The 22,756-nt window shown below is 38.3% G+C and overlaps 1 protein-coding gene across 22 annotated transcripts in view; it reads left to right on the forward strand.

Annotated features, from left to right (window-relative positions):
* NFIA (nuclear factor I A) overlaps window positions 1-22,756 on the forward strand; it is a 372,067-nt gene that overhangs the window by 162,883 nt on the left and 186,428 nt on the right. The window contains exon 5 of one of the 22 annotated variants that reach the window (XR_006206042.1): window positions 1,158-1,308. The exons of the other annotated variants lie outside the window; for them this stretch is intronic. The gene's annotated coding sequence lies outside the window, so the exon portion shown is untranslated. Of the gene's footprint in view, window positions 1-1,157; window positions 1,309-22,756 lie in introns of those variants that run through there. 22 annotated transcript variants of the gene reach the window in all.

Below are 22,756 nucleotides of genomic sequence, written 5' to 3' on the forward strand. Positions count from 1 at the left end.
TTTAAGATATATTAGAAGTTTGAATACTTTTTGGTCATGAAATACTTTGGATAGATTGAAATAAGTTGGATTCAACGTCCTCTTGCCAGGTTCTTCCACCTCAGATATATATTATCGATAGAGCAAAAATGCCTGTGATCAATTGGAATCTCCAAAATGTGAGCAAAAATGGCATTTCATACATTGAAATGGACCTCCTCATAGGACCTTTGATGATTTCAGCTTCATAAATTCAGATGGCTTTTTCTTGACTAGAGTAAGGACACCCTGCTAAAATCTAATAAACTCTGTGTGCAGAATTAAATTGAGAGGTGTGGCTTTTGTTTCCTTAAGTACCCGTTCATTGTGTTGGATCTTTAAATGTGGTAGACACACAACTTCATTATAACGTCCCCTCAAAACATTTCCATAAATATAAAGTATATTTTTCAAAGTTCAAAGTCCTCACTGTGGGGCACCAAAATATTTTCCATATATTATGGTCCAAGCTTTTGTTCCTCAGGAAAACAAAATATGCTATAAACTGACTTTATTTAATACTTTGTTTACAAAATAAATCCTATTAATAATTGATTATTATTCCTTATAAATATTTCAGTTAGAGAATGTATAATTACATAGGTGAAGAGTCTGAGATAATATTAGGATGAAACTGATCTAATCACATCCTACAAAGGTCAGTGGTTAGCATTCAGGCAAGTTAATACATGTGAAAGCCCTTTGTAAACTGTAAAACTGTAAAATAGTGCTAAATATTAAAACATTACATTTTTAAAATTTCTTTTGTTTTCTTAAACTTCAGATATTCAGACTCTTCTCTCCATGTATCTACCTTATAGTTTTCATTTTAAAAGAGCAAAAATAAGAAAACAGAAACAGATACTAAAAACATGCAGTCACTTTTTGATGTAAACTCACTTGGAATTTAAATACTTAGAGTTCATAGCAAGACTCCAAGATAGAAATTCTTTTGGATGATCTATAAACCACTCAATCCCTGGTTAATGCTCAAACCATGTGAAAAGTTCCAGGCAAAGTTCACTTTGAGCCTTGTCTGAACCCCATAAATGGAATGAAGTCCTGTAAATGCTGTGTGAACCCCAGAGAATGAAAATCACTAACTCTGGTGCATCTAATTAAAATGTACTGTTTTCTAGTTGCTGCTCTGTGTGTCTGAAATTTGAAGACAAAATTTAAATTTGGAAGTGAGCTGTTTTATTTTGGAAGGTATGAATCATAAGCTACGAAGTATTTAGATGCAGTTATATTGCTGTGAAGGTCTGAGAATACTGCCGTTTCAGAAAAGGAATAGAACGTCCTTACGTGTATTAATACTCCCGGGATCTCTTACAAAGTCGGCGAGACATAAATATTGTAGTAGTAATGGTTATTTTCGTAATGGTATTGATAGTAAGATCTTCATCAACAGAATTTTGAAAAAGTAACATTATTTTGAATTCACACTGAGCCTTTGTGCCAGATACTTCAAATAAGACTTTTGCTACATCATTTATTGGGAAAGTGTGAGTTGATAGGCGTAGGTATTATTGGTCCCTTTATGCAAAAAGAGAATCACTGATCCGTTATGTCACTTGGCTTCCACCTAGTTGTGTGACTTCAGATACAGGTATAGAAATTTGGTTTCCTCTTCTGAAAAATGAGGAGATTGAACTCCTTAGATTCCTTTCAACTCATAAAAAAAGATCTGGAAATACTATCGCTATTGGTTACAAAATCCTATCCCCAGAAGCAACCATCTTTGTATCGTTGTTCATTATATCCCTTTTGAAGAGGAGGTGACTGATCCATGAGGACACCTTATAAATCACTAGCCTAACTTTACTTATTAATCACCGTAATCAAAAGTATAACCATAGTTATCACATACCTAGTGGTTACTCTGTCTTAGACATTGTGTGCTCTTTTCATGAAAATTTGCTCACTGGTCCTTCTGTAGTTATTCATTAGCCTTAGGATCTTGGTATAGCAATGATTTTACTGAGTTGACTAGGCATTTTGTATGACTATTTTTATAGGCCAGCGTCCTTATGTGTTGGAGAATCCTGAAATCATCCCTTTCTGCCAATGTTGATAGTTAACCAAAATGAGGACCCTCTTTCAATCGCATAACCGTTTTTTCTTTTTTGACTGTTTCGTCTCCTGATAAGTTTTGTAAGGATTAAGTAGTTTTCATATATTCATCTGCCCATCCATCTACTTGAAAGATACAGCCTTTTGCTCACTGGAGAGAGCTCAATGAGAGAGAAATGCTGTCTACTTTAAGAGCTTACAACTCCCAGCGTTACAGGTCACAGGTGTCACACCTTAAGCTCATCACCTAAATGCATAAATTCATCACTTAAATGGCACAGATAAATATTTTCAGAGGAGCAAGATGTTGAAACTGACAGTGAAGTGTGTGCTTCGTAGATTTTCATGTTTCATTTCTAGATGAAAGATGGCGCTGTGAAGAACTGTATGTATTTAGCCCAGTACTAGGTGCTAAAGAAAGTCAATAGTTGCTGAAATAGTCCTCTGTCCAGCAGTGAACAATACTTTTGAAACAGTCGCTACATCCACCGTACCGCACTAGGCTCTGTCTGTTGTAGGGGCAGCTCATTAAAGCTACTTTCTGGGTCTTTGTTAATGTCATGCAGACCTTGTGACAGGTGTTACAGCTGCCAGCCTGGCACAGCCCATTGGGGGTAAGCTGTAATTGCTCTTGATGCCACCCTTAATGGGTGGGGGAGGAAGGCAGCATCATGGGGGCGGGGAGGTGAAAGGATGCCCTTAGGCCACTACTGACATCTGGTCAGCACTGCTGTCTCACTGCAGTGTCTGTTTGGTGCTTACAAATATTGGACCTTTGGGTTGAGTTTGCTGCCACCATTGGATTGCTGGCAGCCATCATGATTTCACAGCTGGGCAATGATTTTAGCTTGGAAAAGGGGTGTTTCTCTTAGGGCCAGAGACAATCTACTGCCAACATGACCCTGAGAACTTTTTTATGTTTATTGAGAGAATCAGTATCCTCGGGACCTCCTCTATTACGTGTTTCCTGGTTGTGAACTTTTGGGTTTTTGGTGAGATTGTTATCTTTTGTCGTGACTTCTGAACCCATAAAGGATGAGATTTCCTTTTCAAGAGTTCCAAGTGTTTTTTGTATGGATGTAGTAGGGTGATAAGCAAACACTGATCTGAGGAAGTTCTGAAAAATCTTACTCAGCCAGCGTTCACTAAGCCCTTCGGTATCAGCCACTGAACTAGGTGCAGGAAAATTAAAGGCCTGACCTCAACCAACTCACACTCTTTCTGGAGAGGCAGACCCATGCATGATAAACCATAACATCAGGCGGACTGTGATTCCATGAAAAATGAAATAAAAAGTGTAACAGTGTGAGTACAATTATCCGTGTGCACAACAGTGCGAGATAGTGCTTCTAACTAAAAGTTTGGGTGAGACAGATTTCTCGAAAGCTTCATGCAAACTTCTCGATGCACAAACGAGACAGCTCCCTACTATTCAAACACTCTTGAGAGGAAAGGTTTCGGGTTGTCTGAAACCCCAAACTTGAGTTTGCCCACAGAGCTAAATTAAAAGTGAGTACCTTCCCTTGTGATCCTCTGTTCCTCCACAAATGCCATCTTCCTCGAGCTCTGTGTTCTTTTGGTTAGAGCAGAACTGTAGCCTGTTGCGAAATCGCACTGGAAAAGCTCTGATACCATTAACGAAGAGGATTTGCACGTTTATTTAAAACCAGTCACCCAGTTCGTCCTTGCAGAAGATACCCATCCTGCCATCCTAACTTCAATACCAACTTAAACAAGAAACTTGACTTTGGGTGTGCTCAATAAATATTCAATGACCCTTTCTGGGGTATTAGACGACACTTTTAAAACATTTAATTATAAAGATATTAGTAACTAAAAAATTGCCAATTAAAGCCCCCTCCCCTCATTTTCATGTTTCTCTGTTGATTACCCACTCTAAATGCTCGTGGAGACATAACATTAAGGCTCTAATCTAACCATAGTGATTTTACAAATGTAAAGGTAGCATTTCATAGTCCCTGAAGTGATATATTATTGTGAGAGCATTCATACAATTTTGTTTTAATTGATTCTAACTCTTAAGTATGCAACCAATCTGTGTATATCTCCTTTTAATTATTTATCTGAGCTGTGAGAGAGAAGTAGGCAATCATTTGGTGATCCACTCAAATATCTTGAAAGGAAGGCATCCATCTTTTGTATGACAGACATACTGGAGGATAGAAAATGCATTTTTATTTAATAATTTCATTGATGTTGTTTATAGTGCAACCCATTTAAAACCACAGCTTATATAAGATGCTCAAAAACCATTTTTTGATTGAAAAAAAAATGGCCATAAGAATTAAATGTATGAAATTAAGTGAGGAAAAAAGAACATAAGAACATGATAAATAAATGAATAATTTCTTTTCAGAAGGAAGCAGAATGTTACAGTTAGTATGAACAATAAAGTAACCCCACTGTAAGGGAACGAATTCAATCAACACATTTATTAAGTGTCTTCTGTATGCTTAATTTGGCAAATATGACTGGAGGATGTGGAGGAAATGTATCAAAACTGAAAAATATTCATTACCATGTTCCTGTTGGCATGTTTGAATACACAAGATATGCTAGTGATAGAAAATTCAAGGAAGCAAGCATAATGTAGGTTGGAATCATCATGGATGGATACGTCCTAGAAGAGGCAGAAAAAAAACCATATAATTCCTTTTCTAGGAAAATATTTGTAAATTATGCTTGGTTTGAACAAGCACACAGAAATCATATGGAAGTTTCAGTCTATTTTCCATAGCGTTTGTAAGATGCTGGGTGTAGTGTATGGGTCCTTGTCCTAGCCCTTTGTGCTGAAAATGAGCATTTTAATTGGATTGCTTCTTTGGAAACAAGACAAAGAGTACATTGCTAAAAGCTTCTGGAGGCCATTTTCAATATTTGCAATAATATAAGTGCTAGAAATGTGCTTCCATTTATATGTAAAGGCAGTAGAACCTTTCGTAAGCATAGTCTCTACAAGACTTTTATAATCTTGTTTATTTAAATGCAGGCAGACAAAATTTATTTTCAACTTTAGCGGACTAACCTCATCTTTCTCTTCTGCAACTTTTTTTCCACTTTTGTGATTTCTGCTCCTAAGAACAATTTAAAAGTCACTTTTTGTTTTGCCAAAAAGGGAATGGTTATTTCTACAAGTACCTTGTCAGTTTCATGTGCACTGGGAAGTGTGTGTCATAAATATAATTTCTATATGATTGGGAGAATTTTTCACCTTCAAGTTAAGGTGTCTGCTGTAGCGTAATACTTGGAAATGTTTGCATTGAGGAATAACTTAGAATTTATTACCTTATTTTTAAAAGTACCTCTGATAATATAGATTTAACTGTTCAGTTATAAAGTTCTATCATCTATATATAGGCATATACATGAAATAGGTTTAGAAATTAAATGGCCTATGCCAGATGATGTATTTTTAAAAATTATTTAATGTTTATTTATTTTTGAGAGAGAGAGACAGACAGAAGACAGACAGACAGACAGACAGAGCACGAGCAGGAGAGGGGCAGAGAGACAGAGAGGGAGACACAGAATCCGAAGCAGGCTCCAGGCTCTGAGCTGTCAGCACAGAGTCCGGTGCGAGGCTCGAACTCACGAACCGCAAGATCATGACCTAAGCCAAAGTCAGAAGCTTTACTGACTGAACCACCCAGGCACCCCACCATAGATTTTTTTTTTTTCAGGATTTGAACTTGAACTTTTATGATGTTATATATACATACCAGACAAAATTTGAAATTTTAAGAAGACGATTCAATGTACTATTGAAATGTACATTGGGATATTGATATGTAGAGCATTATGAGTATAAAATGAAAAGGCTCTCTATCTCTTTTCTGTAGCCAAGTCAAAAATTTTGCTTTCATAACTTACCACTGAAAAAGATACTATAAAAATATTTTATAAAATCTTACCTTGAAATTTTTTTCTTACAAGTGAGGAATTATGTTTAAAATTATGGATTTTACTGGAGGATAATATCATTATGTTTCACCTAGAAAAAAATCAGTGAAAATATGTGGATTTGGTTCATCTGAATTATAAGTTGGTAAAACTTATTTTACTTTTGGATAGTCCATAAATTCCAGATGTCTTTTCCTGTCTTTTCCGTGGATGAGAAATCCATACACAACAGAAAAAAGATGGAAAAGATGGAGAGCTTTCATTTCCCTTATTTTCACTTTTGTTCCATCCCTCTGTGCTTGTTCTTTGTTTAAATAAACTTTTGTGGTATGTCTTTCACACATCATCGCTCCTTGCTTCAAAGCCTTCTTTTAATAACTTAGCCCTGGCTCACTTTTCTTTTGCATATGAAATTAATTTACTAAAGTGTGTGTGTGTGTGCGCGTGTGTGTGTGTGTATGTACATGCCATCATGCACATACACATCTGTGCAAATAAAATTTCACTGGAAAGGAAAGTCTGTGATCTCTGGTTTACTTTAAACACAACACATACACACACACACACACACACACACACACACACACACACACACACATCGTTGAAGTGAGAAGCCCAAGCTTGGAGTTGATCTATTTTTGAGATCCCAATTTTTCTCTTCATGTGGCCCCAGTTTCCTCAACCTGAACTATGACAAGTAATACTTACTTGCAAAGTTGCTGGGAAAGTTACATGTATGTCAATCACTTAGCTTACAGTGCTGGCCACTTTTATCATTTTTAAGCAGTTAGTAAATGCTTGCTGTTACTATCGTCATCATATGTGGACGCAAGTAATACATTTATCTTAAAGCTGATAATAAACTGATAATAATAAGCTAATGAATAATAAGCAGAAAGTTGAGATTAAGCTTTTTGTTCCTAAAAAAATGATCTAAAGTGTAATCACATGAAAAGTAATAGTTACATTAATCTAAAAATAATAAAATATTTTAAAAATCATGACAATATTATCTTTGTGACTATTCTCAGTTGTCAAACCAACTGATGTTAAAATGGGAATTAACGTTTTCCATTATCACAGTGTCTCTGATTTTAAAAACTGTTTCACCAACCACAATTTTAAATCAAAACAGCAGTAATGATATTCTGGTAGTTGTACAAAATAACAAAATATAAATATAGTTTATAATTTGAAAATACTGTATTAGGAGCTGAGCTGTCCAATTAAGTTTGTTGATGTTGTCTTTTTAAATACATTTGGATCAATTTAAATATTGTCTTCTGTAACAAGTGGATAGAAATACCAATTCAGTTACCATTCTAAATACAGTAACTTTGAAACGGTCTTCTGGTTATTTCTTATGTTATTGGAAATTAGGGCTATATGAGAATGCAGGGAAAGATGTCTTTTTCAATATTGCGTCCCATCATCAAGTACCATGCATGTAGCATCATTGCCTGCTCATAATATCCACTCAATGACCATTTGAATTTTATTTTCTTCGGGTGGACCCTCTCCATAGAAGCTTTATATTAATCAGCTTGCAAGATTCACTAAGTCTTTTTATTTTCTTTGTAACCTACTGATGCCTGTAGCATGTTGATTGCTAATGGCCAGTAGTTACCTACTAGCACATCCGGGAACTTTTGTTTTTACCTCCATCCCACGACCCTGGGAATATGACTTGAGCTAAAATCAAGAGTCAGATGCTCAAGCGACTGAGCCACCCAAGCACCCCTTTATCCAGTTTTTTTTAAAAGAACCAATCAGCTACTAGTCCCAACAGTACTGGGTAAGAGTGCTTCTACTTCTCTGTATTCTTTTCAGAGTCCTAGAGATGTTCTATTTCCTTCCTACCAAGGAAAACTAGAGGGAATTGACAGAGGGAGTTTATACCCTGGGATATTAGATTCATAAATGGCCACGACTTGAAATTATTATGTGGGAGTTGATAGTCTAAAGTTGGTCTAGTTTGGGGGTTCCCTAAAGAACTTCAGCCCAGCCAAAAGAGATTCCAGATGGTCTGTTAACAGAAATCGACTGGTAGCTTAGTGGAACAGTGGACACCATGGAGGTCTAACTGGCAGAAAGTGAGTATCCCAGAAGTTGGGTAGATCCCATAAATAGACTACATGGGCAGGTGACACTAATCCAGGTAGATAGTTAGCATCAGAGAAATCTGTCAGCCATTGATGGGGGTCCAGGTGCCAGTCTCGGTTTTAGTGTCAGAATCTTGTTCTTGAGAAGGAGGGATGAAAACCAAATTAATGTCTCCAGTGCTCGACCAAGCACAGGTACAGGAAAGAGTTTGCACTTAAAGTGGAGCCAACTGGTTGGAGACCGTGGCACAAATTACTGGTACCAGAATTGGTGCCTGAGGTCAGAGGCTAGGGGTGGCTTCATGCTGGTGAAATTAAGTTTCTCACAGCCTCTCCTATCTCCTGAGGATGGATGTGTGTACAGACGGGGACTATTGTGCCACTGGATGTCAAATGGTTTAACTGGGGAGCGCCAGAGGAGGACTAGAAGTGTTCCAATAGGAAAGAAAATAAAATTGCTCCATGTATGTCTTCATGAAGACAAAACCCAACAGCCAAAGAGTGAAAGCTTTCCCAAAGAAACTAGTATTTTTGAAAGGACAGTGGAAGATGCATCTGCGTCCTGTGTTAGAATAACCACATCTAAATAGGGTGAACTCTTTGTCTTCTGTTGTTGCTGTTGTTGATTTTTGTCTTGGCATCTACTATTGCTTGGCAGCAAAAAATAGCAATCAGTAATTATTGGCTAATTTGACCTTTCTTGATGGTGTTTGTAATTCATATATAATCCTTCCTTAAAACAAGTGCAAGCATTATTTTCTTTAAATCTGTTTACTATTTTTGTAAATTTGGGTTTCTATTTTCTTTGACTATTCTGTTGTTGCTGCTGCTGCTGCTGGTATTTTACAGTGGGGCACACCTGCAGCTCAACTGAGGTGTTTGAGTCAGACTTTATAAACATAAATGAACCTTGCATGAGTTTATTTCATGTCTTTCATTTTACATCATTTGTGGCACTAAAAGTGAGACTGTAATTCCCAGAGGGTTGGGACAGTTCATACAAAGGCTAGCCCACCTATGTTTATAGTAGTTCTCTATAATATAATTGTAACTAATTTCCACTGTTGTTTTTGGAGAAAAAAGTAGACTATAATTATGTGCTAGCACTTTTTAAACAGCTCCCTGCATTGTCATATTATTTTAAACGGGCTCTGTTTTAAAATAACCTTTCATGTTTTGATTGCAAGAATATAGCTTACCCGGGTCTGTAGTTAACAAAATACAAGGATCTAGTAAATGATAGAGCGTCAACACAACTCTGAAAGCATGTGTTGAACATCTCTAGCACTGCTCTAGGTTTAGAGGGGACGGTAGGGGGAAAGTAGAAATTCCTTGTTCTTTAACGGTTGATCAGTTCTGTTGGGTAGGCAAGATACTAAATGGAATAGCTAAGCCCCCACATGCTAGTTATGCAAGTGTCAGAATGCTACATATGAAGCATGTTGCATTTCATTTTTGTGGTTCACTCTCAGGAAGTCTTGGGCAGAGTTAGGGTAAAGTCCCATCTTCCAGGATTAAGAGCGGCAACACCATCCTATCTATTGGCAAATGTTGCCCCGTATCTTCTTCAAATGGCAGATATCTGCATTTGGTTACTCATCTGGACACACCCTTCCCCTGCTACATTTCATTGCCATATTAGTAATAGAATTTTAGTGTTGATTTAAAAGACAGTCTGCCTTAAAGCAGATTGCATAGTTTACACACTGTGAATTGTAATTAAAGTGTAAGGGGTTCTTATTATGTCAACAACTGGCATGAGAACTCCCAAGCAGCAGGTGACCCCGAGCATGTGACGTTTGTGACAGCTAGGATCCCCTTTTCACTGGCTTAGCAATCTGAAAGTCCAAATTGAAAGAAGCCCAGAGGCTGTATATTTCATTAGATCCCAGGGGAAGTACAGGATACAGCTTCCTTCTGTTTTCCTGGGAGGTCGCCAGAAAGTTTGTAGAGCTCTGTTTCTGTCAGAGGCTCAAAAGAGAAAAGAAAAAGCACACACAAAACAAAACAAAACACCATACACACCACAAAACCATCCACCAATCACCCCCAGGACCATAAATTTGACATTTCCCACAGTCTCTCTGAGACCACAGTGTTGCTGTGTCAGCAAAATGCCCGTTCCTTTGAATTGTATGAAAGGAAGGCTCAGTGTTCTAGCATTTAAAAAATGTCTAGTCCTCCATAGGCAGTGATTCTTTTGGTATCAAACCATGAAAAAGTATCAAGTACAGATATCCTATGATTTGCTTTAAATACTTTTGCATTATGTATTACATTCTCGTCCCCTTCTAGAATGGGGTAGAGGTCCAAATTTAGAAAGATGAAACCGCATGAATAATGAAGGAAATGGACCAAGGAGACATGCCATATTTATTTCAGTTCTTATTGTGATGGGTACACTGTTTGAAATGTGGTCCCATTAAAAGTATTTTACTTTAGGAGGGTCAGAACCTTTTCAGACAAGCGTTTTGTTGTATTGCACAGTGAGGACAGACACCCCCCCCCCCCCCCCCCCCCCCCCCCCCCCCCCCCGCTGAGGTTTTAGCTTTGGTGGAAGGTTCTGGTCTTTAGTCACCTTGGAACCTGACTGGCAGTTGCTGGGGTGAGTAGAAAAGGTGCATCTTTTTTCGTGGCCTCTCATGTTGGGTCATAGGTTTGCTACCACAGATTTTCCATATCACAGACGTGGAAGCCATGGTACTTTCTTGCTTTACTTTGGTAATACAGACTCTTCAGTAGTTGATGTTGAATTTGAGACTTAAGCTTCCCACGTGACCTTGATGTGGCTACTGCTGGTGTGCCCTCAGGAAGACCCAAATTTAAGCCCAGTAGGAAGTATTCCTAGCCCTCCCTATATGTAGCATACCTTTTAGTCCCTAAGTGTTGTTAAATTTAGATCAGAAAATAAGAATTCTCTGGACACGGACTTCCATTTTCTGCGTGCTTTATTGTTTTGGTCAAGAAAAGAGTGTTGGCAGTCACCATTTGTGTGCTTCTCTGTGACTGCGTGTATGTGCTCATGCTGGCCAGGGAAGAGAATTTGTAAGGCTTGAGCACAGAAGATGTGCCATTTTTATAAATCTGGTAAATAAATGAAAATTTTCCAACTTTAGAGCTGCATTCAAGGGTTGTTATTAAGGGACTACCAGTTGTTGTTTATACAGTGCACCCATTTTAGCAAATTTGCTAATAATTAGCTTCTTTTTATTTATGTTTTTCAAGGTCAGGTCCTTTATTCAGCCAGAGGGAAACCCAATACCCTTAGCAGAATTTTACTTCCGTTACTCAGAGAGATAAGGGAAGAATAGGTCCGGGGGGCACAGGTGGGGGTGGGGGGTGGGATGTGACAGAAGTGTGTCTGTGTGTGTTGCCTAAGGCTAGATAACTAATCATCAATTCCTGTAGTAGTATACACATACAGAGCTGGGAAATTGTCCTAGGTCATGAATTTTCCATTTTTTATTTAGCTTCTTATGTGACGTTTTGTTTCCCTCTCATTATGCTATCTAAATGCTTAATCTACACTCTGAATACAGCATCCTTTATCATCTGTCCTCACCTGCCTTGAAAATGTGCCATATACTGTTTTATCATCTGTACAAAAGCACGTCACTTCATGGATATTCTAAATGTAGTCTGTTAGTAAGTAGCACCTAATAAAAGGTGAATATTCTTAAAAATAGGCCATTTTCAGAACTTTTGGCTAATTTTAGAGATAGCATTCTCAACTTTAGGCCAGGTTTTTGAGAAGAGGATTTAAGAGTATCTGAGGTTGAGCCTGTATCAAGCGAAAGGTAAAAGCAATTCTGTTGAGTCGAACAGAGTGTGAAACATGCTACATATCGGAATTGGTCTCTAGCCTAACAACTTTTTCAACGCCATTTTGATAGCTGTCTCCTGAAATGCACGCTACAATGAAAACCGTATCTTATCTTTAATGATCTAAATGTAACCTCTGTTGTCCTTTGATGTTGTTGTTGTTATTCTCACTGCCAGCAGCTTTACTGATACACCAGTCCAAACACACTAGGTCACTCCTTCATGTAGTTAGTAAAGTGTTCTTCCTTTCGGATATATATAGCAAGGAGTCTTGCGTCATTATGAAGCCAGAGATGCAGAAGCCTGTCATCACATCCTACAGAAATTGTCTATAGTATTAAAATAAAAGGGTTTACATTAAATAAAAAGTTAAACTTAACTTTATTTCTTCTGCTACAGATAACAGGAAATGTTTTTAAAGACTGGTCCCAAAATATCTGCCCAAGAATTGTCAGAATTGTCTCCTGATTTCAGTAATCTGCTTCCCTTTTAGAGTCTTATTTTTGTTGGTTTATGTTTCAGATATTACATTAATAAGATTATTGTGAGCACGAGGTGAGACATTTGCCCATTGCTGTTAGAGAGAGGGAAATTGCCCTCTCATATGTAACCATTTCATGAATTGTAGCCTTAATTGAAAAAAATCCAGCATGTTTTCTTTATATTTAAATTTTTTTTTTTTTTAATTACAAAAGATTTTTTTAATGTTTATTTATTTTTGAGAGAGAGAGAGAGAGAGAGTGAGCAAGCAGGGGAGAGGCAGAGAGGGAGACACAGAATCCGAGGCAGGCTCCAGGCTCTGAGCTATCAACACAGAACCCGACGCAGGGCTTGAACCCACATACAGCGAGATCATGACCTGAGCTGAAGTGAGATGCCCAACCGACAGAGCCATCCAGGCACCCCTCTTTTTATTAAAAAAATTTTTTTTTAATGTTTACTTATTTTTGAGAGGGACAGAGACAGAGTGTGAGTGGGTTAGGGGCAGAGAGAGAGGGAGACACAGAATCTGAAGCAGGCTTCAGACTCTGAGCTGTCAGCACAGAGCCCGACGTGGGGCTCGAACTCACGACCTGCGAGATCATGTAACTGAGCCCAAGTCAGACACTTAATGGACTGAGCCACCCAGGCGCCCATCCAGCATGTTTTCTAACTGGATTTTGTTCTGCTAGGAGACAGAAAAGTCTGTAAGCCATCTTTGGGATAGCCCTTGTTTAAAAGCCTTACCCAGCCTGGCCCCTCCCTTCTGTCCCTCTGTTCAAGGTCACTTATTGAGCATTTATTATGTGCAAACTTTCTTTAGGCAAGTAGGAGCCTTGTGCCCTCAAAGGTTTACAGCTTGTTGGGAAGGCCAGATGGGGATTACACACACGGAGAAATGATATAGGAGCTGAGCCCTGTTCTTAGTAACCAGGCTGTAGGGAGCCAGAGGAAGGAGTGATTAATTCTGCCAAGAGGAAGGGAGAGGATTCTGTCTTTATCCTCTTCTACACTGAATTACCTTCTAAATTCAGGACAGGGATCTGCACTGTATAAATGACCAACAAGGATCGGGGAAGGATGCAGTTACTGTGCCTAAATAGGGTGTTGGTGAAAACAGAGTAAAAGCAAAGTCAGAACTGTACAAATTGACTGAAATCTTTTCAAGTATTTGATAGAAGGCCTTGGGTTAAGTGTTACAGTTTTAATGTCTTTTAATGGCAAGTGAGGGTTAATAAACCCAGTGGGCATTGTCCTAGTTATCAACATGTCATGGCTGTACAGTTGGGAATAGCAGTGTGGGCTTGTTTGTGTAATACCAGTGGGTTGTTTAAACTTTGCAGTAGTCTGTCACACATCCCTCAGGCACAGGGACTTTCAAGTTTGCAATAGATCATCCTGTGTTGCAGTTTTGTTTGTTTCTTTCTTTATTTTTAATTTTTTTTATTCTTTATTTTTGAAAAAGGGACAGTGGGACAGAGTGCGAGTGGGGGAGGGGCTGAGAGAGAGGGAGACGCAGAATCCGAAGTGGGATCCAGGCTCAAGCCGTCAGCACAGAGCCCCACACGGGTCTCGAACTCCTGAACCATGAGATCATAACCCGAGCCGAAGTCGGACACTTAACTGAGCCGCCCAGGCGCCCCCAGTTTTGTTTTTAAACTCAGATAAATTTGAGTCTGCTGAAAAAAAAAATTTTTTTTAATGGAAAAAGTTGAGTTTTGAATCAATGAATTTGTTCAATCAGGGCAGAGGTCGGGTTTGAACAATTTACGACAGGAAGGCTGTGTCTTTCCCAGGAAGGCTGTGTCTACGCTTTCACGGTTATGCTTCGCGTTGCTAGTTTTAAAGACATCATGCCTATTCTCCATATATTTTTTCAGCAAATACTTGTGCCCATTTATTGTATTTTCTCAAGGAACTTTTGAGCAGATCTTTCAGTGAAGTGAGCACCAAGGACTGTGTTTCTCTTGTGGTCTGTACTCTCCTGTTCTGAGCAGCATGCTGATTTGCTGTTGAATTCTGCAGAGGATAAATGTCCTAACTCCGTAGACGGCAGGGTTAGTATAAAGTATGTGTGATGAGTACAGACCTTTGTGAGCCTTTCACTCACTGCCCTGTGTCCAGTGTTCCCAAGAGTGTTTGGCACACAGTAGGTACTCAGCACATACTTGGTTTTACTTATGGAATGATAGGCTGACTGAATGATTAGAGTATATTATTAAGGAATTTTGGGTGAGCTTGTGTTTCGTTGGTTGCTAGATTTGTAATATTTTAATCAGTATAGGACAAAGTTCCATAAATTATTTCAGATTTATCAGTGTCATCTGAAGCCCCATTTACTCTTCTGCAATCAGTAGTTTCTTGGGACATACGGTTCTTGGGAAAATATGATTTAGACTTTAAAGGATTTAGAAATTTTAGGAAAAAACCATGTCTCATTTACTATCATGGCCTTAAAGATGAGGTAAAGGGAACCCAGGTTTAACAAGCTTTTAACGATCGGTTCTGGATCCCAGATTTCCAGATTCTGAACCTGGTGGGGTTTTTTGTTTGTTTGTTTATTTGTTTTAATTTGTTTTGTTTTTTTTTTTTTTTTTTTTGGTTTTTGGTTTTTGATTTTTTTTGGATAGTAAGCCAAATACCTTAAAGCTTTTCCTCTCTGTTGCTCTCACATTTGATCTCTCACTTGTGAATACTTTCTTTAGACCAAACAGGGAATAATAAAGTACTCCAGTACAAGAGAGCTCAGAGGTGAATGTCATGTGGAAATGGTACAGGCCAAGCCAACAACAACAACAAAATAACCAAAAAAACAAAACAAAACAAAACAAAAAACTCACAAAAAACAAAAAAACCCCAAAAAATAGAAAACCCAAGCTGGAGATCCGCCTTCCACGGAAAGGTTATTTTTCTTATTACAACAAAACTAATTAGTGGATTTTCTAATGTAAGAAAATGTTGCTGTGAGTAAAAGTTCCTTCAGTGTGCCAGAAAGCAGATGGTGGCAGTGAACACTGTTTTCTTTTGCCAGGTTTTGTATATGCTTTTTCTAAACCTGCAAGAGATTTTGCTTTTCCAGATTCAGACTTCTGATCTTTTTTATTTTTAAGCAGAAATAGAAACTTATATTTAAATGTACTTGCATCATGTGGCCTGTTTGACATATCATGGTTACTTGAAAATGTTGAGTAACATTTGATGTTCTGCATGAGTCTCTTCTCTGGGAGTCTTGTTGTCCATACTTTCTCTCCTTATGGAAATCAAAAGTTTGTGCCTTGAGGGTGCCACAAAATGAGTTTTGATGGGGTCCTGAAAAGCAGTGTGTAAGATTTTCTTTATGGGGAAATCTTTTTTATCTTGTTTGGTTTTGCTCCCAATTACTGGGTAAATACCAGCTTTTCTCACTAAGGTTCCTGAGGGCCTGCCTCTGTTCATTATGACATCAGTGTTTGTATGGTTTTGAATAATTCATTTCCCTATCTACTACTGGTGAGATGTTACTCTCTGTTAATTTCGAATTTTCTTTTTGTCTGTTTTTTAAAATGAAATTCCTTCCAGATACGTTTGTTTCAAGGCTTCCCCCGTGAAGTCTATGCATGGCCTTACAATACCACGGTGGCAGTATTAAAACAGAGTGCTCTCTGATTTTAAGACCAGTTGGCAGAATATGTGACTGCAGTGGTGTAGATGTGAGGCAGTTTTGTATGGTAAAGACGCATATGGCTTCGGTGACTGAGACTCCAGACGTTTTCCTCTTTCTACAGGATTTCCACTTAGAGGGAAAAAGGAAATCATTAAATCGTTAGGTTAGTTGTTACAGTAGAAACTATAAGTGGGAAATGGAAATCAGCTCGGTGATATTTTTGAAATCATTTTGGGTGACATGTTAACAAGAGAGAATTGTCTTCAAGTTACTAAATGGAAAAGTCTTAGGAAATCATGTGCTGTTTTTGGAGATGATGGCCAGAATCAAAGAAAAGCAAAGAAAGTGCTCATCCCGTCCCTTCTATCCTTCCCATGTTAAGGGGCTGCTGATTCTACTGCATCCATTGCCCAGTACTAAGCTGGCAGTTCAGAGACCCTGTGCGGGGTGCTAGTTAACCCTTCGTCACTGCATAAACTGATTTTTACTCATAACTTCGCCCATATCTATTGCAAATAAAACTTCCCATCTCGTTGGAAGAATTGCTATTTCCGACCCCTGTTCGAACGATACCACTTTCTTTTGTTACTGCTTCTTTTTTTCTTTCCTTTTTTCTTTTTACTGTTTCTTCTTTTTCTTTGTTTTTCCCACTTACTATTTGTTTTTCTCTTCTTTTGTAGTGACCCCAAAATAAACCAAGACAGAGTTTAGAGAGGACATTCATAGGCTCCGACCAAACAATGATCCAGCCACTCTTTATTCTTTGCAATCTTTAATCTTAAAGATTGTAAATCTGAAAAGATGGAGGTGATACTGAAGTCAATGCTGTAGGGGTTTAAATGTTGCCTCATGAAGCCCAGCAGGGCAAGGGTGTAGAGGTGAGAATATGTGCAAATGGAGGCATGATGGGAAGGTAGCTAACTTTTGTTGTATACGCTGGTTGTTGCCCTTCCATATAAGCTTTTGCTTATACATGGGCTTCCATCATGGCTAAAAAATAGGAAGAACCGTACATCCCAGAGGTTTTTCATTTTTATTGACTATAAAACAAACAGATAAGCCATTTCTTACCTAGAGAAATATTTACCTCCCCCATTTTCCCCTGATAAACTTTGAAAAGGGCTCTAACTTGGAAATACTGTTACTATCACCAGTAGAGATGGGAGAAGTGGCTACTTTTAAAAAAACAAGTAGCATACACTTTTTTTTTTAACGTTTATTTATTTTTGAGAGACAGAGGCAGAGCAAGAGCAAGGGAGGGGCAGAGAGAGAGCGAGACCCAGAATCTGAAGCAGGTTCCAGGCTCTGAGCTGTCAGCACAGAGCCCGATGCAGGGCTCGAACTCATGAACCGTGAGATCATGACCTGAGCCGAAGTCGAACTCTTGAGGGACTGAGCCACCCAGGTGCCCCTGAACACTTTTCTAAATGGCATAGGGTTGAATGAGTGGAATTCTTTGTCAACATTATGAGCTACCTCGGGACTGAATAAAAGCCCACAGTGCTTTTGCACGCAGTAGGTGATCAAAAAATGTTTGATGGACTGAAATAAGTATCTTCCCTCTAAGAATGATTATTAGCTATTGCTTAGCGTGGTGATGATATTTGAACAAGAAATCAGAGCCAAGTTCCAATCACCCACTTAGAATTTTTGATGAGGAGTAGCTCTTGAAATAGCACCTATATAAGTCTTCCCAGAACACAGGATTTTTTTAAATCAAAATAAATCCAGGTGACAAGAAACTCTTATTTTCATAGCACATCCTGAAGAGAGTTCATTTGGAAAATCTGACCCAAGCTATTAGTAGGCATTGTATGGAAGACAATTTAATTTTAGGATTATTACTAAGCAAATTATTCATCCATACTGAGTTACTGAAATGGGTAGTTCTTATCCCTCATGTCAGCATCACTATGCATCACTACAGAAAAGAATGTAGATTGTGTCCTAAAATGAAAACAAAACTGCAGATAAATGAACTTTACATGAAAGTGAGAACACATGAGCTCAACTGGTACCTAACTGTGTTTAAGTAGGTAGGACCCCACCATCAGTGTTGGATTCCTGAAAGCTTTTCCGGATGTCAGACCCACGCAAGTGGATTCATATGTTTTAATTACCTAGTTTTTTTTTCTTGTTACGTAGAATATTTGCAGTTTATCATTTGTATCAAGTCACACATTTTTGAAATTTTATAATTCAGTATAGTTTTGGTTATAGATTAAAGTTCACTGACTAATCTTTTTAGCATGTTCAACTGCTCCCTGAAAGATACACAGAACTTGATGGCTTCCAAGTGTGGTTCAAACATCCAAAGCACTTGAGATTAGCACCATGTGAAGAAATTTTAAAATATTGTACTGCAATTAATTTTAAATAACTTAGCACTGCATATGTCAAGGAGAAAGCCATGATAGGATCCAAATGGAAACTCCTGAAAGTGAAATGATTCAGTACATTTAAGTCATTTTATCTATCATAAAGACATAGACAGGAAACATGTATGATTATTTCTGCTTGCAAAAGGCTTGGGTGAATTTGTACAGAATCAGGTATCACTTGAGCTTTATTATGATACTGTGGGAGGTTGGAGAACCATCTTTTGGTTGGACAAATGATAACTCCCTATATTCATGCATGTTTGTTATAGGCCCAGAAACCAAGTTATTAGGGAAAAGTTATTATCAATGTGAGAATTGAAAGCACATTATTTTAAAGATTACTGTGTATAGTGTGTGTGTGTGTGTGTGTGTGTGTGTGTGTGTGTGTGTATGGAAGTATATATTTTTTAACAGGTATGGTTTTAAATCCTAGGACCTAGGACCTAGATGAAATGCTTTAAGGATACCTTATTCAGTACCTCCTAACACACAACATTTTCTGGTGGTCTGGATGACATAGTGGGTTAAGATATAAAGAAAAAAAAAGATATAAAGAGAAAACATTGCTTATTCTGTGATCCGAGTTGGCCAAGTCATTGAAGATAAACATTTGTGACTCTTAGCGAGCGATTTGTGGTCATTTATAAAGAAGAGACAGTCTTTGACTTACAATGATTAGTACACTCATGTTATTTCTAATTGTGCTTAATATGATCAGCAGTAAATAAAAAAAAAAAATATTACCCAGACCCTTTTGATAAAATAGGGGTCCCAGGCTTATATGCAGCCAGAAGACCAATAACTGAATTGCTTATGATCTATTTCAAATTAGAATTCTAGGGCTGCAAAGAATCTTTACAGGATCCTTTACACCCCCTCATTCTGGTCCAGAAAGCAGGCCTTCTGACTCCTGTAGGGTCCCCAGAGCCAGAAAATCCATCTAAAAACATCTGTTGACATCGCCTAAGATAAGCCCTGGTTTATTTCATGGCCCTAAAAGAGCTATTTTTTTTACCTTCTGATTTCAGTTCCATTTCAATAAACATTTATTAGTACCTGTATGCTCTAGATACTGTGCTATCTGGCAATAAAATAATGAGGCAGGAAATAAAAGTGGGTAGTCAATGTGATTTTTTCACCAGTTTATATACTTTAGAAAACCTGCTTCTGTGCAGTGTGCAGTTAGAGAATTATCACTCTTATAATTCACAAGGCATTGTAAATAATGCCATTTAGTTCTTCTTGTCTTGAAACTCAGGCACTCAAAAGATGAAGAGAAGCAACGAGACTTGCCCGATTGCGGAGAAAGGACTCAGACCCAGGCTTGCTAAAACCTTTCTGTCTTTCACTTGTACCACAGTTGCCTCTGTTAGAGCTGTTGTTTCTGTTAAAAGGGAGGACACCAGGCCTGATTAGGAATAGCATTCGGTACTATCTATGAAATTGTTTCTACAGGGAAAATCTTACTTTAAAAAACTATTTTGGTATTTTACACCATGCCCAACAATGATAATTATATAATAGTAGCTCCCTATTTCTTTTAAAAGGACTCTGCCAAAACTTCCTGTATCTCACTAGAAAAGCAAATCCCAACCATTACCACCAATAGTTAGTTAGTAACCAGGATCCTGTAAATTTTGTTACAAGGCTACCTTTAGTGGTACTGATTCCTGCTAACAGTAAGAGAATAAAAGCAATTACAATGTGCACAATAACATGTTGCTGTACGTTGATTTCATCAGGAGACAGGACTTAATCAAGAGGAGATGCCAGAGAATCTTGATTGTATTATTATTACCCAGATAGACTGAGCGCTCCTTGAGAACAGAGAAAATTTTGTGTCTCTTGGGGCACCTGGGTGGCTCAGTCGGTTAAGCATCAGACTTCAGCTGAGATCATGATCTCACCATTCATGAGTTCGAATTGGGCTCTGTGCTGAGAGCTCAGAGCCTGGAGCCTGCTTTGGATTCTGTGTCTCCCTCTCTCTCTGCTCCTCCCCCACTTGCCCCTGCTCTCTCTCTCTCTCTCTCTCAAAAATAAACAATAATTTTATATTTCATTTTGTGTCTCTTGGTAGACAAGGTGAAAGGCAGGCCGTAGATGGATTAATGAATGCAATGAATTAATGAATGGAATAGTAGGCCCAATGACAAGGAACTAAAAGGAAGCAGTACTCTTCAGGAGAATGTCCCAGTATCATTTTCCCCTTTGATTAGGAGTAGTGGTGTGAACATTGCTAACACTGCAGAATCCCAGGCTTGTCCAAAATCTCTAGTTCTATCTCTCACCAGTAGTGGAACTCCACACACACTGATAGACAGTCCTGTTTTCTCAAATGCTTCAGGGGAAAGACCAAAAAGAAACAAAAGACCCCCCCCCCCAAAACTTACTGATTTACCCAACCACAGAAACTTTAACCCTCTCATAAAGGTGTCTGCATTTTTTTTTTAGGCAAATTGTTACTATGCCATTCTGACTCATGTTGTTCACAGAAGTACTTTCTGGTACGGATGTGACAGGGTCCAGTCATCTGATTGAGAGTTCAGTTGTACAGTCAGTGGATTTAAATCTCTTCCCCTTGAGTTTTTCTATGTGCACCTCATCCCTCGCCTCCCCCCACAACCCACTGTTAATCCCCTTTCCTCCCTTTTGCCTTTCCAAGCAGGAAAAGATCACAACACACCCCACCACCTTGTCATCCCAAATTCCGTGGGGGCCTGAGCTCTGGGGGTCTTCTTCGTGAGGCCTTAACCTTACTTTTAGACAGTTGTCATTATCTTTGTCTAAAGGTCATAGCTAAATTGAATAAAAGGAAAGCTGTGTTTTCCTGTCGATGCACAAAGGCAGTATTGACTTCCCTAATCCAGTTTGCTGAGGGGTGAGAGAATTAAATTAGATATCTAAGCACAGAAATTGAGAGCCTTTGAAAACAAAGATAAGGAGACAAGACTATTTTCCCTTTTCCTGGGAGCTCTAGACTCCAGATTTTGCAGGTGTGTCACCTGATCCATGGCTTGCATTGATCAGAACTGTGCCAATGCATATTTAATTAGCAAGGGGCCCCTGGATGCATTATAGCCATCATCCCTGTACTGAATGGACTGTCAGACTTTCTGCACACTTCACCCCCACCCTCCCCTCCAACCATGCCCCCTCCCTTGCCTCCTTGTTTGGGAAGCTTCTGCATTTTGTCTGAACAGCTAAAAAGTTTCTTTGTTTTTAGCTGCTGATGCATACAGCACCACTGAGGAGAATACAAACAAGTCGAGTCCTAAAGTGTTTATTTTGTCTAGGAAGACAAGCTAGACCAATTCGATTCCTTTGGTAAGGTTTTCAAACCCTGAAGAAAACCAACAAGAAAAACAAAAAGAAAAGAAATACACTGTTCAATGCTTCATGTATACACTGTTCAATGCTTCATGTATAGATTTTTTTTTAAGTTGGTTATATTAGGATTAAAAAAAAAAAGAAAAGAAAAGATCCCAGGGTAAATAATAATAGGATTAAAGAATAAATTCGTTTTTATTATGCTAGAAAAGTATTTTCTTTTTTAAAAATCTGGTTTTTTTTGATCATTAGGTAGGGCATATTAGCAGTTTGTGTTTTTTTTTTTAATCAGTCCATGTTGCATGATAAAAATTGACCATTCTGTCCTGAGTCTGTCATGCCCTCAGGAGAGCGAAAGAATGTAGAAAAGTTATTTAAGATAGAAGGTGGATAAAAAGTTAGAGCTCAGGGAATTTTTGTAAGGTTTCAAAGGTCTCATGGGAGCTTCTGTTGGTGGGGATTCTTAAAGTGATGGGAGGTTTGGAGTTTTGCCTCAGACAGGTTATTTCATGGGATTACAGTCACCATTCATTTTCACACAGGTTACAAAGCCCGAATACCCAGACAGAGTGTTGTCTGATAAACAGATGTAATACACCAAGTCTGCTTAGAATAAAGAGCAACAGACTGTGAGCACATGTTTAGGACTCATTTAAACTAATCAGCATAGTCTAGCTCATAGTTCTGTCTCTAGTCTACTTTTGAGGTAGCTTCTTGCTGGTAAAGTAACAAGGAATTTTTTTTTTTTCTTGCTACAGTTTGCTGCAGAGACTCATGGGAAATTCATTTGCATACATCTTGTTACAAAGACTGACTACTTCCTGGCTTAGACAAAGTGTTGCCTGATAAACAGACTTAACACACAAATGTCTGTCTGGAATAAACAACGGCAAGCTGAGATTTACATTTCCATTAGCAGAGATAATCTCTTTCCCAGTATATGGGAATTAAGAACCTTTTCTTTAAAACCAGGTCTGTCGTGCTGATGT

Source organism: Panthera leo, chromosome C1, assembly GCF_018350215.1.
Source record: "Panthera leo isolate Ple1 chromosome C1, P.leo_Ple1_pat1.1, whole genome shotgun sequence".
Classification (NCBI taxonomy): domain Eukaryota; kingdom Metazoa; phylum Chordata; class Mammalia; order Carnivora; family Felidae; genus Panthera; species Panthera leo.